This window comes from Vipera berus (assembly GCF_964194415.1).
Source record: "Vipera berus genome assembly, chromosome: 9".
Taxonomy (NCBI): Eukaryota; Metazoa; Chordata; class Lepidosauria; order Squamata; family Viperidae; genus Vipera; species Vipera berus.
Window position 1 is genome coordinate 16,971,640 of NC_138212.1, and position 15,260 is coordinate 16,986,899.

The 15,260-nt window shown below is 43.0% G+C and overlaps 1 protein-coding gene across 2 annotated transcripts in view; it reads left to right on the forward strand.

Annotated features, from left to right (window-relative positions):
• The first annotated feature begins 3,938 nt into the window (after window positions 1–3,938).
• COL8A2 (collagen type VIII alpha 2 chain) overlaps window positions 3,939–15,260 on the forward strand; it is a 46,520-nt gene continuing 35,198 nt past the window's right edge. The window contains exons 1-2 of one of the 2 annotated variants that reach the window (XM_081334304.1): window positions 3,939–4,075; window positions 7,420–7,552. The gene's annotated coding sequence lies outside the window, so the exon portion shown is untranslated. The remainder of the gene's footprint in view (window positions 4,076–7,419; window positions 7,553–15,260) is intronic. The other variant, XM_081334305.1, reaches the window with a different exon arrangement.

Consider the following 15,260-nt stretch of genomic DNA (forward strand, 5'->3'; position numbering starts at 1 on the left):
ACCGGCACTTTTTACAGCTATCATGACTTATGACCATGATGAATAGGCTTCGCTACAGTGGTAACTCGAAAATTGCCTGGACTGTGGGAGACCTAACAAAGTAGACCTGACCAGTCACAAAGGAGCTGTTCAACCAGATGATGAGTTTTTTTCCCCCTGCTCTCCTCTCTGTTTCCTATTGGTGAACCCCTCCATAAAAAAATTTTTTATTTATGCCCGAGCGTATAAGGAATTTCGTGGGCCTCAAGATGTTGCATACCCTGTTAGAAAATGCTATAGGATCAAATCGTCCATTATGGAGGTTTAGCAAACAGAATATGACAAACCAGCGTTATTGTTGTTTTTTTTTTCTCGTGTGACAGTGGTTGAGGATCTGATAGCCAGACACGTGCTTGTTTCTGGATATGAATTCTTCTTTGCGGTCCATAATACCAGGTGTGCCTGCCAAAACTTTAATATTCCGCTGAGGTTCCAGGTCAAGGAATTGGTTAGCACATTCCCCCTTCACAGGAATATGCTGGGTTTGGTCTTGCAAGACTGTTGCTTAGCTGCCCTGTGTGGTATCAGCCAAAACCACAGAAACTTTAATGTACTGTTGCATTTTCTGGAAAGTTTTGACTTAAACATTGCTGTGGGTTAGTCTTTGAAAATGCCATGAGCAATGGAAAGAGGGAGAAAAGGAATTTTTCAAAACTGAAATGGTTTCCAGAATCACTAAGGGAGTGAGAAGCGCCTTTCTCTTTGGACATTTCTGATACAACTTATGCGGAAATTGGGGTATTTGCCCAATTTTCAAGGATGCATCCAGGTTTATTCTTTGTTAAATGTATACGCTGCTCATCTGACTACCCAAAGTGATTCTAGTTTAGACTTCCCTGTCAATAACAAAAGCATCTGGTATCTTTCAAATGTTGGTCGATCACTGCTATGACTTCTGGCAAATTGGGCTAAAATTGTTCTGGCTGGGAATCATGGGAGTTTTAGTTCAAGTGCAATTTTTTGGTTAGAGAAGACTCCTGGGGTCATGAAAATGATGGATGCTATTGCTAGGAGGGGATTGTAGTGGTAATGACGTAAAATATGCTTTCTGGACAATTTCAGAATTGTTGCTGGTCCACCCAACAGAATTAATGGCAAGCAAAGAAGAACATACTGTTTCACCGTCCCCATGAGATTTTTTTTTAGTAGTAGTTTTCTCGTACTAGTGAAATTGGCCAAAAAGTGACGGGATGAGGAGGGAATGTAACTTCACTTAATTCCAACTAAATATAAATGTGAAATAATTGTAACTGTGGAGAATATAATTATTATAAATTAATACAATGTCTGGGCATGTTATGTTCTTCTGCTGATTTATTAATAATTAGCATTTGGTAGACCCTTGACAGGAACTTGGGAGCTGCATCCAAGACTTGTGAGGGCCCTATTTAGCCCTGGGGTTCTGGGGTGGACACCCCTTTTGTTGTTAGTTGCGAAGTCGTGTCCGATCCATCACGACCCCATGGACAATGTTCCTCCAGGCCTTCCTGTCCTCTACCATCTTCTGGAGTCCATTTAGGCTCACGCCTACTGCTTCAGTGACTCCATCCAGCCACCTCATTTTCTGTCGTCCCCTTCTTATTTTTATTTATTTTTATTTTATTTTTATTTATTTTAATTCCATTTATATCCCGCCCTTCTCCAAAGACTCAGGGCGGCTTACAAGCTTAGCAGTAGCCTTCATTCTATGTATATGCCTGCTTATTAGGGCTTTCACACACACCCCAAGCGGCATTATTACAAAGTCAGCTTATTGCCCCCAACAATCTGGGTCCTCATTTTACCTACCTGGGAAGGATGGAAGGCTGAGTCAACCTTGAGCCTGGTGGGATGCGAACCTGCACTAATTGCAGGCAGCTGGTGTTACTTAAGGAGGCATTAGCCCACTGCTCCACCAAGGCTCTTCTTCTCTTGCCCTCAACCTTTCCCGGCATTATGCTCTTCTCCAGTACTAGCCCTCTGCTCTTCCCCAGTAGCATATTGGACACCTTCCGACCTGAGGGGCTCATCTTCCAGTGTCATATCTTTTTGCCTTTTGGTACTGTCCATGGGGTTTTCATGGCAAAGATACTGGAGTGGGTTGCCATTTCCTTCTCCAGTGGATCACACTTTGTCAGAACTCTCTGCTATGACCTGTCCGTCTTTGGTGTCCCTGCACAGCATAGCTCATAGCTTCATTGAGTTACGCAAGCCCCTTCGCCACGACAAGGCAGTAATCCATGAAGGGGGGGACACCCCTAGACTACAACATTTTTGAAATCTTCTGTCATGCTGATTCCCATGATGGGTCTTCCTTGCCTCTTTACCTGGAGAGGTTTCCCACTTCATCACGAGGGATGGTGTATAATGGTGTGTGGGAATGACCTTGAGAGACAGGTGGAAAAGTTGGAGGACTAGGTAACCTTCACGCAAAAGATATCCCAGAAGCAGGGTGGTGGGGGAGCACCAAGGATGCATTTCAGATGGGACCCCCCCCCTAGTTTCCTAGAGTGTAAAAGGAAATACTTTCAGATTTGCAAGACTGTGTTAATGTAACCTTACAATAAAGATAGTACTGCTAGCTGTGCTTCTGACTCTGGGCTACCTGACATCAATCTTGCCAGCCTGAACGTATTTTCTCCTCCTTTTTTAAAATTTTACTCTCTGGAAAACTAGGCTAGGAAACACTTCTCGTGTCTCCTCACCTATATCTATAGTAACATATACGGGCTGTCCTCGACTTACGACCCCATTGAGCCCAAATTTTCTGTTGTTAAGGGAGATAATTCATTATGTGAGTTTTGCCCCATTGTATGACCTTTCTTTCCTCCGTTAAGGGAATCACTGCAGTCGATAAGGTAGTAACCCGGTTGTTAAGTGAATCTGGCTTCCCCATTGGCTTTGCTCATCCAAAAGGTTGCAAAAGGGGATCACGTGACCTTGGGACGGAGCAACGGTCATCAATATGAACTGGTTGCTAAGCATCTGAATTTTGATCACGTGATCACGGGGCTGCTGCAAAGGTCGTAAGTGTGATAAATGGTCACAAGTCACTTTTTTCAGTGCTGGTTGTAACTGAAACGGTCACTAAATGAGCTGTTGTAAGTCAAGGACTGCCTGTAGTTTTATACCTGAATAGACTTCTTCCTCCTTCCCTTTTCTCTTCTGTGATCAAGGGAAGGGCTTGTCTGAGACATGTATTCATGTACTTCCTTGACCTGGCCTCAAGCCCCTCTTGTATGGCCATTGTCTTGGTAGTGCTGCTTCCTCCTTTCCTTCTGTCCAGTACAGGAACCTCTCATTTATTGTCACATTTTATTTTTTATTTATTTTATTTTTATTCCATTTATATCCCGCCCTTCTCCGAAGACTCAGGGCGGCTTACAAGCTTAGCAGCAGCCTTCATTCTATGTATATGCCTGCTTGTTAGGGCTTTCACACACACACACACCCAAGCGGCATTATTACAAAGTCAGCTTAATTGCCCCCAACAATCTGGGTCCTCATTTTACCTACCTGGGAAGGATGGAAGGCTGAGTCAACCTTGAGCCTGGTGGGACTCGAACCTGCACTAATTGCAGGCAGCTGGTGTTACTTAAGGAGGCATTAGCCCACTGCTCCACCAAGGCTCTTTTAGGGGTCCTTGGTGCTCTCTGAGCTTGGTTTTTTTTCTTGCAGACACTTCATTACCCAAACTAGGTAACATCATCAGTACTGCAGCATCAGCACCTTGATTAGGTAAAGAAACGTCTGCAAGAAAACCGCCAAGCTCAGAGAGCACCAAGGACCCCACAGTTCAACCCTGAGCTACAAACATTCTCGTTTATTGTCACCCTTGCTCGAAATTCTAACCACCTATCCTTTCTCTCTTTACACTTTTTTGATGTCTCCTTTTCTCTCTCCTTCTTTCTTTTTCAAACAGCCGACCAGAAAATGTTTGAGTCAATTTGGTTGCAGAGGACAACAGGAAATTAGATCGAGGACCCGTATGCCCTCTAGGTGTGTCTCCTCTGCTTCTGCTTCTCAAATCAGAACTGCTGAGCATTTCAAGTAACAAGTAAGTTAGTTTGCGGTACGGCTGTGAGTTTGCTGACATTACAACCAGTGTCTGTTACAAGTTGTTTTCACAGCTGCCAGATAATAACAGAGTTCGCCAGGTTAACAGGATCTCTTTTAAGAGATTCAAGGACCGTCAAATAGTGCCAGATATTTTTGGGTCTTCCAAAGTAACAAATTCGTACACTGAGCAGTAAGATTTGGTGAAAAAGAAGTCATATATCTCTATTAAAGGTAAAGGTAAAGGTTCCCCCGCACATGCGTGCTAGTTGTTTCCAACTCTAGGGGCCAGTGCTCATCTCCGTTTCAAAGCCGAAGAGCCAGCGCTTGTCCGAGGACGTCTCCGTGGTCATGTGGCCGGCATGACTCAGATGCCAGAGGCACACGGAATGCTGTTACCTTCCCACCGTAGTGGTCCCTATTTTTCTACTTGCATTTTTACGTGCTTTCGAACTGCTAGGTTGGCAGAAGCTGGGACGAGTAACAGGCGCTCACTCTGTTACACGGCACTCGGGATTCGACCCGCCAAACTGCCGACCTTCTGATCGACAAGCTCAGCATCCTAACCCACTGAGCCACCACGTCCCTCTTATCTCTATTAGGATCTATCAAATAGAAACCCAATACCCTGGTAAGGAATGAATGTTTCTTGCAGGGATGTCTACAAGGGACAGCAGCCATTTGTTTAGCTATACATGTAGCTAGATATTGATAAAAAGTGTCCACGAAAGAGACCTAAAACAGGATGGATGGACAACATCAGCAAGTATTGTGGGCCCAATTGGTAAAACAAAACTCAGGACCGTACAGGTTGGAAACATGGGGAAGAAGCCTTCATCCTGCAGTGAATAGACAATGGCTAAAATGATGGTGATATTTACTTAGCTATATATGCTATTCAAAGCTACGCGGTGGCTCAGTGGGTTAGGACGCTGAGCTTGTCGATCAGAAGATCGGCAGTTTGGCAGGTCAAATCCCGAGTGCCGCGTAGCAGAGTGAGCGCCTGTTGCTCGTCCCAGCTTCTGCCAACCTAGCAGTTTGAAAGCACGTAAAAATGCAAGTAGAAAAATAGGGAAGGTAACAGCGTTCCGTGCACCTTTGGCGTCTAGTCATGCCGGCCACATGACCACGGAGACGTCCTCAGACAAACGCTGGCTCTTCGGCTTTGAAATGGAGATGAGCACCGGCCCCTAGAGTTGGAAACGACTAGCACGCATGTGCGAGGGAACCTTTACCTTTACCTTATATATGCTATTCAGATTGATCCAGGTCTTGGGAATCAGCTTGGAAACAGTAAGGAGGTCTTGCTGCCTAAAATAGAAAGGCCTTAGAAAACATTGTCAAGTCTAGAGAGCAAAAGGAGGTGACCATGGAGAAACTAGACCGAGGGGGACAGTTGAATAAGCAGCCCAGGAAACAGAGAAACTGTAAGAAAACAAAATGAAACTGATCTCCTTCACGTTACAATGCAAGAAGAATGAAAGAAGCATTCAGTCAGGCTTTCTCTTTTCCCGAGCTTAATGTGTGTGTGGGTTTGCAATTGTCTAATTTTCTCCAAAGTCAACTCCAAGTGGAATGGGACAATTTGCGGCCAACTCGACAAGCGACAACTCACTGTGGGACAATTCGACGCTTCGATTTAATTATTTAAAATTTAAAATAATTGTCACTCCCATTTCATTTTTGTCCCTCCCTTAGAATCCTTTCTTTAATGATTCTATTCCACTACTTCGTCAATATTAATGTAACTCTTGTCCCATGGCGAGTTCTTCCGCGGTGAGTTGGCTGTGACGAGTTGGCTGTGGAGAGTTGTCGTACTAGAGAAGAGGGAATGGTTCCTCCCCAGCCTTCAGGGACCAGGAGATGCAAGACAGCTTGTGATCTTGACTAAATGATTGGTGACTCGTATCAGGTTACCCTCACAGCAAAATTGGCACACAGCAGTGTTGCCTGCTGGAAGGGATAAATAACCATTCTCGCACCATTGCTGCTGAGAACAGCCTTAATCTGGCTTCTGTATAGGTTGAAGGTGACAGAAGCTTTGAAGTGGGACGTTCAGGTGGTTGGATTTTTGACCCATTTATTCTTGCCAGGATGCCCACAAAAGGAAGGAGCATGAAAGAGCAGAATCAGAGAACATACAAAGATATTGCTTGCAATGTCCAGTTCAGGATCGATCCCAGCATTATTGACTTCACCATTGTCTGCCCTGGCTAAATTCAGATCAGAAGCATCTGGTGTTGGCTGTTTTAGGGTGGCTTTCAACAGATACATCATATTGGTCGTTATAAGAAATGGTACACTTTGCAATCGAATGGAGCTTTCTGGTGGTGATGGTTGTAACAAGGAGAACAAATGGTCCGCAGTTTAACAATCACTTGTCTGTTCTTCACTTTTGCCCAGAGGTCTGTTCTATGCTGTTTATAATCCCAGTTTTCCTTGTTTAAAGTCAAGTTTCCTTCAAGCTGAGCTTAACACTTGGCGACTGTAAGGACATGTTACAGTCACTTTCATTGCAATAGTGTGGAAATAGTTTACCACTGGTCTCTTCTGGGATGCTTTGACCATCTCCATACAGCCATAATTTCCCTTGGCTCCCATCCAAGCACTAACAAGACCTGATCCTGCTTAGCTTCCTTCCAGATAAATGCTGTTCCTGTTGAAACTTTCAATCAAAAGCAGACGCATCGATCATCCTTCTAGATTCTTAATAACAGAATAACAGAGTTAAAAGGAATCTTGAAGGTCTTCCAGTTCAATCCACTGGTTAAGCAGGAAACCCTAAACCATTTCAGACAAATGGCTGTCCAGTCTCTTCTTAAAAACCTTCAATGCTGGAGCACCCACAACTTCTGGAGGCAAGTCGTTCCACTGATTAATTGTTCTAACTGTCTGGAAATTTCTCCTTAATTCCAGGTTGCTTCTCTCCTCGATTAGTTTCCATTCATTGCTTTTTGTCTTGCCTCCAGATGCTTTGGACAATAGGTTGACCACCACCACCTCTCTTCTTTGTGGCAGATATCTTTCTGGATATATATAAGGGTGATGGGAGTTGTAGTCCAAACATTCATTGAGACTCTTACTCTTACTCTTACTCGGTGTGAAGTTCAGTGGATTTTTCTGAATGGGGTATATTTATATTTGGACTGCTTCCTTGGGAAAAAGTGGAGGCAGCATACTCTGAATGGCCTCAATAAAAAAAATGGAAGATGTTATTAAGAAATTTCTCCTGTGATTGCAGTGGAATGGGGCACAACCCATTATTTTAACCTCCTGTAAAAGTCTCACAGAGACTCAAGAGTCCACTCAGGTCTGCCATGTGATGCCTCTTTTGCTCCCTTCTAGGATGATGACTCTGTGGCCCTGGTCTCATGGCCTTTAACAGGCTTCCAGAAAGACCCTTAAAGATGCTGTGAAACTCAACTTCGAAAACATTTGAAAAACATTTGCACGTGGTCTTGCTGTACCAAGACTTCAGGTAAAGCCACTTGCTTAGCTGGTATTTATCAGGAAGATACTTTACTTGGAGGGTTACACATTGGTTTGGCTTATAAGAAGTCCAGGCTTGATTTTAGAAAAATACCAGTTATCAAAGTAGAGAGATTAAGCTTGATGGTTTGACCCATTGATCTGACTCTGTACGAAGCTGGACTTGATCCTTGTATTGAATGAATGAATGAATGAATGAATGAATGAATGAATGAATGAACGAACGAACAAATGGGAATATACGCTATTTGGCCTCAGCAAATGGCTGCATCAAGAAACTAGACAGAACACGGTCAGGCCAGGCTATTCAGCAATCCTGGGAAATTAAAACAAAATCCAAAATAAGAACATTTCTGTACTGCTGCTAACCCAGTTATATGCATGTAGACATATTCAGCCCAAACAAGATGCAATATGGAAATGATCTTATTTTGGGTTTTGTTTTAATTTCCCAGGATTGCTGAATAGCCTGGCCTGACCCGACCCTGTTTTGTTTAGTTTCCTGATGCAGCCATTTGCTGAGGCCAAATAGGGTATATTCCCATTTGTTCGTTCGTTCAATCATTTGGACAAGTTTTTCAGTTTCATGATTTTTTTTAAAAAAATTGCACTGAACGTTTTCAGGAAAATGTGTGTGTCCTTTGTGCCCATGTGTGCTGATATATCTCTGTTTGTGTGCATGTGCACGTCTGCACAGCACAATTATACATAGATGCACACAGTTCTCTGGCTTTCAAACCGCATTGCAAAACATTTTGAAATGCTAAAATGGGAACAGTGTGGTTTCTGTTGGGGCGGATAACACAGGTGGCCTCTCAATCACAAAGGGAAGGTTGTTTTTTCCTAATTTCATTAGGATCGCTTGGTGATTTCCTTCACTGTCTCCCAAAAGACATACACCAGGCTTCCCCAATTTGATTAGGGAATTCTGGCAATTGAAACCAAGCCTATCTGGGGAATATTAAGCAAGGGAACTGAATAGAAGGTTTGTTTGGCGAAGTAAAGCATTCCTGAAGGAATCAGTGAAAATTCAGCATATTGGAAAGCATAGCATTCATTTCCAGATCCGTCTTTATTTCAAGGGCACCTTTGTACCCTGCATGGACCCCATAATCATGGCAAGGAAATAAAAATGACTTTGTCATTTCTTGGGAGATGTTCTGCTTGCCCAAGAAAGCATGGAGATAGTGATGTAGAAAACAACCTGGGGAAGTAGAGGAGATAGGAAGTGACCTTTCTAGTCTGTCCTTATTAGTCTTTATTATTCCATACCCAGCATAGCAGCTCCTTCATGAATATGAGAAGTTCTCCATGAAAGTTCTCCATCGCAGCTATGGCAGTCATTAGTAAACTTCTGTTTGTCATGGCCATGAGGCCTAAGAGGGCAATACGGCTACATATTAATAAAGACTAATCAGGACAGACTAGAGTCCCCTCCCCCCCCCCCCGTTTTGCAACCTTTCTTGCCACAGTTGGTAAGTGAATCCCTGCAGTTGTGAAGTTAGTAACATGGCTGTTAAGTGAAGCTGGCTTCCCCATTGACTTTGCTTGTCAGAAGGTCGCAAAAGGGGACCACGGGAACCCAGCACACTGCGACCGTCATAAATATGAGCCGGTTGCCAAACATCTGGAATTTGATCAGATGACCACGAGGATGCTGCAACAAGTGCGAAAAACGATTATAAGTCCCTGTTTTCGGCTCTGTCGTAACTTTGAATGGTCACTAAAATGGACTGTTGTAAGTGGAGGACTACCCCTATAGGAAAAGCAAGCAGGTCTGCATTCTCTTCTGCTGGCTGCAATGGATTGTTTCCTCCTGACATTAACCAGGCATGACCATTCTTCACGTCTTCGTGTGACGGTCCAGATAACAAAACCCCCTTGTTTTGTATAATTTCTCCTGGTCTTATTTTGATTCCTGCTACTGTCTTGTGATGTCATTCTTAAGTCGAGAAAGAAAAACCTGACTGGCATCCAGCTAGTTTTCTCCATGGTTGAGCATGAAAGCCCAGAACTCTGATCCACCCGTGACCTTGTACCTGGAAAATTACACTCGCCTGAAACCAATTTCCCTGGAGGAAGGTGCTCCAAACCGCAGGACTCAGTCTCAGAGCAAAGAAGGATGCCACCAGCAACTCTATAATGAGCTTAGCCTGATTGAAAACTGGCTGGGTTCCAAGCCGATGAGACGCACAAGGGGGATTGCTATTTCCACCACTTAGTAACATGCAGCCTTGGCGCTTCCAAGTTTATCGGTCAAACTAGATACAAGTCTGGTTGAATAGGGGACTCTTTAAACAGTCTTTTTTGGGGGAGGTGGACTTTATCTGAGACTCCCAATGGAGGATTCAAAGATGGCATCGTAGAGTAGGAAGACATTGTAGAGGCCATCAAACCAATCTTCTGCTCAGCCCAGGATCCTTTGACTAGAGCACCGACCGGGGTCAAACTTGATTGTGTCATGTGACATATCACTTTTTTCCCCCCTTTGCGGAGCTGGGGTAGGCATGGCCTGCACGTTTCGTCTTCTGAGCTTTCAGACTCATGCTGGAGCCCATCCTCAGGGATGGAGAGAACTTTTCCCTGAGGATGGGCTCCAGCACAGGTCCGAAAGCTCGGAAGACGAAACCTCTGGTCCCGGTGACCAACCCAGATTGGATCCTGCAACATTACCCCGGGTCACATATATTCACATTCCTTAAGCTACACATGTTCCCTGGGCAATGCTACATGGGAGAGACAATGAGCACATGTATTAAGCAAGGAAGCTGAACGGAAGGTTTGTTTGGCAAAGTAAAGGATTCCTGAAAATTCAGCATATTGGAAAGCAATTTTGGGCTCAGCTGTGGTCAAGGGCTACCTATATGTGCAAATCTCTTCCTCCTTCCCTTCTTAATGAAAAGAAACCTACAATCCAACCTTGTTGGGTTTGGCGTTTCTCCATGCCTCCGCTTCCCTGAGGAGGAGGAAACATTGTGCATTGTGAGGTCACGTCATTTGGCCGAGTTGGCCAAATTGACACTTTTAATCAAAGACATTGACAATTTTATTTCTAAGTGGGAGTCACTTTTGGACTTTTTGCAAGATCCTGAGAGAAATGAAATTTTGATTCTGGGATTTGACGACTAGAATTTTATGGAATTAGAGAGGTAATGTAGACTATGATTAATTTCAGAATAAGAGTTGGGGTGTTTTTTTTTAATCTATATCTGTAACAAAGAAAACTGGAATACCTTTTTTTCTTTACTTTTTTCCATTCTTCTTTTCTTTGCACTTTTATCTTGCTTTTTGTCGGATTCTTTCTTTTCTACTTTCTTTTCCTGCTTACTTTTTATTCATATTTTTGAATTTTAATAACATTATATGACGAAATGAGATCTTGCTACTTGTGCTTTAACTTAGCCTGGGTTCATCTGGTGCCTGAATAGATGACTGGAACAAATAACATCTGTGGAGCTGTTTTTAATTTAAGGTAAAAGTTAAAGGTTTCCCTGTCCAGTTGTGTCCGACTCTAGAGCGTGGTGCTCATCTCCATTTCTTGGGCAAGGGAGTCAGCGTTGTCTGAAAATACTTTCTGTGGTCATGTAGCCAGCACGGCTATATGCCAAAGATAAATGGAATGCTGTTACTTTACCACCAAAGTGGTACCTATTTATCTACTTGCATTTGCATGCTTTCGAATTGCTAGATGGGCAGGAGCTAGAGCAAGGAACGGGAGCTCACCCCTGTTGCACAGCATTCGGGTCTCAAACCTGGGCTGTCAGCTTTCCAGCTGACAAGCTCAGTATGTTTAACCACTGAGCCATCGTGCCCCATTTTTAATTTAAGTTGGATTCCATTTTTAACATGTTACACTGAAATGTTATGCTCCAGTCTCTATATTGCCCCTTGATAGATTGTCCTTATGCCTCCGGATCATCACATAGGCCCCACTGCCATCTTGGAAAATAAAAATGAAGGCTTCTGGAGTTCGGTTTGGAAGTGTAACTACCTGCCTAAAAAAGGTCAGCTCAGGCAGTATTGAATTTCCATGGAAGAGGAATTTTTTTGTGTCCTGGCAAATGGTGGCTTTGTGATTGGTCACTGTTTGCAAACAGCCTCGCCCCCTCCCTTCATGGCATTCATTTTGTGAGAGTGACCACAATATTCTTTCAACCTATGCTTATGGGTGCTGAAATTGAAATTTTAATTTGAGTTAACTGGTAATTTATAGGCTGTCCTCAACTTACTACTGTAATGGAACCTACCCATTACGGTTGTAAGTCATGATGGTTGTAAAGGGAGTCATCATGTAAGTGATCTGATTTTATGACCTTTTTTGCAGCAGTCATTAAGTGAATCACCATGGTCATTAAGTGAATCCACGGTTGTTAGGAAAACCCATTGTTTGCAATGGGCTGCTTTTGCCAAAAATTGGAAATAAACACGTTTTCAGCAAAAACATAAATCATGATCATATGACAACAGGATGCCACAGATGGCCAGAAAAGGGGGTCAGTTGCAGAGCATCCAACATGCAGTCTCTTGAATGTGGGGCAGGGGGGGCAGCCATTGGAACTTTGGAACGGGGTCACAAATACGAAGGTCCACCCTAACTTGCAACAGTCGCTAAGCAACCAATTGTAACCCGAGGATTACCTGGAAAAGCTCTCTGAAGGGGTGGAGTCAAAGAATAGAAAACCTGATCCAAGAAAGATAAAAGGATTAGTTGCATTGGAGGATTCCCCCCCCTGTTTGGAGCTATCCAAGGTGCTGAAGGCCGGCCAGCCTTTCCTGCCTGATGCAGGCATCCCTTGAACCCCACAGGTCAAGACAAACGACCTACAGTGAATCTGAGTTCACACAAATGCAAACACAATCCCAGATGACTCCTATGGTGTCTCTTATAGAGTTATAGAGTTGGAGGGGAGTCTTAGAGGTCATCTAGTCCAGTCACTGCAAAATCGGAGCATCTCTGACAGGTGACCAGCCAGCCCGTGTTTTGAAGATCGCTAGCAAAGGAGAACTTTATGCGTAGTGAAATACATCTTCTCTCCTGGGCCAGGCATAAGGCAGAGAGATGGCAGTCAGTGATGTGTTGTAAGAGCTAAAGAGCATGCCTACTGGTAGCTTCTCCTACTCTGTATTTTGTTCATTATTTTTCTTTTCTCTCAGAGTGTTAGTGTATATCTAGGAAATATTTTTGTGTGTGGAAATCAGGTCCGCGCCTAGGCACCGCTATAGACACCTCATGCAAATTGAAGTGCAGTAGAGGCAGAAACAATCACAGTTCCTAGAAGAATCTCCTACAGTGCTTACAGATAGACCATAACCAAGCAGACAATTGGGATCGTAAGTTGTGATGGTCATTAACCTGGTCAACACATGACCAAGATTAATCTTATGACCTTTTTGTGGTGGTCATTAAGTGAATCCTGTGGGCAAGCAGATGCTGTGATCATTAAGTGAACCCATTGTTTGCTATCGAGTCTCTTTTGCTGGAAACGAAGTAAATTCTGGTTTCTGAAAAAAAAGGTAAATCACAGTCACGTCACCATGGAACACTGCAAAGAGACATAATTGTGGGCCTCTTGCTGATTGCCCAATGGCAATCATTTTTCTTATTGAAATGTGCTGAATACACACTTATCCCAGATATTGACCTGACTGCAGGACTCTCTATTTTCACCAATGGGATCAAATACATCCCTTGGAGTTTTTTTTTTAAAACTGAAGCACTCTGCTCTAGAATAGTATGTAGCTCCCCAAAATCTTGGGCCAGACCCCTGAGATCTCCAAAAATTGTTACAAAATTATAGTTTTCATTGGCAGATTGGGGGTGGTGGTGGAAATGATGGAATTCCCAATTGGAGAGTGAATAAGTGAATTGTATTTAATATGTATACTACTGAATGAACAATTGAGTGAGAATGCCTATGGAATTAAATCAAGTTTGTACTACTTTATTCAGTACTCTGCAGGCCAGACTCTGTCTCCTTTCAGAAGCTTGACATGGAAAAATAATGTCTTTATAACTGGAGAATTTTATCCTTCTTGCTCTAAGTATGGTAAATGCCTGGTTCAATATGAATTTGCAATGCCTTATCTATTCTACCAGCTGTTGCCACAATCATTGAAGGCTCTTTCCGCACCCATGAGGACTGGAAGCTTGCTCCCTCCTTTAATGGAAAAAAAACATGATTGAAAATAGTGACTTCTTTCTGTGGCTAGTATCCTGTTTTGGCTTTTCTTGCATTTATACAGCTCTTTGGCTGGGATTAAAAAGTTTACAACTAGTTTTTGTGTACTGGCAAGAAAATTGAGTATTCAGAGATTAGACATTTCATTCATAGCTTTCCAACTGCTGTTCCTCACTCTAGTCCAATGAATGGTTCTTGCTGGCTCGACATGCGAAGCACGTGAAGGAAACTCGTTTCAGGATGAGATGAAAAATCATGAATCTGCCACAGTTCATATGGCGAAACAAGAAAGGTGAAGTGTGTGGTTAATGCTGCCCTCGTTTGTTTATAAAAAAAACCTCATGAAAGGCATAAATTGACCCCTTGTCTTGGGATGGAGTGCAAGGATGTTTAGAGGGAATATGTAAGTGGGTGTGTACGTCACACTTTGGCAAAGTACAATGAGAGTGTTCAGGCTGAGTTCAGGAGTTTCGGAAATAAAAGTGGAAGACACACTGAACTTGAAGAAACAGGCATTTCAAAGACAGGCAGGTGAGTTTAAAAAAAACGAGTCTCAGGGTTGTTTAGGAAGTTGCATTTCTTTGTGTCTTGATAAAGAGGAAGGCAAAAATAAAACCACATTTTCTTTTCCAAAGTGTTCTTCAGGAGTGTGGGGGGGGAAATCCGAAGTGATCATGGAATTTTCTTCAATTTCCTTCTTCATTGAGAACCATCAGGAGAATTCTAATTCGACGGAGCTTGAGTTGTATAAATATCCTGTACGCCTGAGGGAAAGAGACTTGGTGTTATGAAAACAGTAGGAGAACTCAGCTTGCAGAATAAATGCTATATTTGAAGAAATGCAAAACCTTGGACTCATAAATCTTTATTGCCTGGCTATTGAGAGTTGGGCTTGCTAGGGAAATGTCATCTGAGCTCAGTTGACCCTTGATCAAAGGAGAAGTTGGGCATCTACAGGTTAGGACCATATATACAGTATATTGCCAAGAGGCTGGTGAAGATCTCAAGACAAAAAGATTGTGCAGCACTGGTGTAAGTCAAGTTGTGTGCAGGACAATAGAGAAAGTAAAATACTTCATCCAGCTGTCCTTTCCTGAACTCCTGCAAGATTAATAAGAATGGATAGAGCTTTAATCACATGCCTGCCCAGTCTTTCTGGTCATCTAAATCTTTTGTATAATAGCCCTTTTTAATTCAGGGAATTTTGTGGGAGCTTCAGATCTGGTCATTGTCTGCTTATTAACTCTCCTCTGTTTCTCCGTCTCCTTCTTCCTCTTCCCTCCAATATTAAGGAGGATAACATCATTAAATTGTTAGCCCTGTAACTGCAGGAATTCATTCTCTGAAGAGCAATTTTTGTCAGCACCAATTTAATGGGTTTGGCAAAGGAAAGGTAAAATGCAAAAGGCTGTTGGCTTCTTTGCTTGAAAGCATAATTTCTCCTTTCTTGGTGACAAGCATATGGATATTAAATAGAGACTCTTAGCTCTTTTTTTACTTTTAGCCATTAGGAGAGAT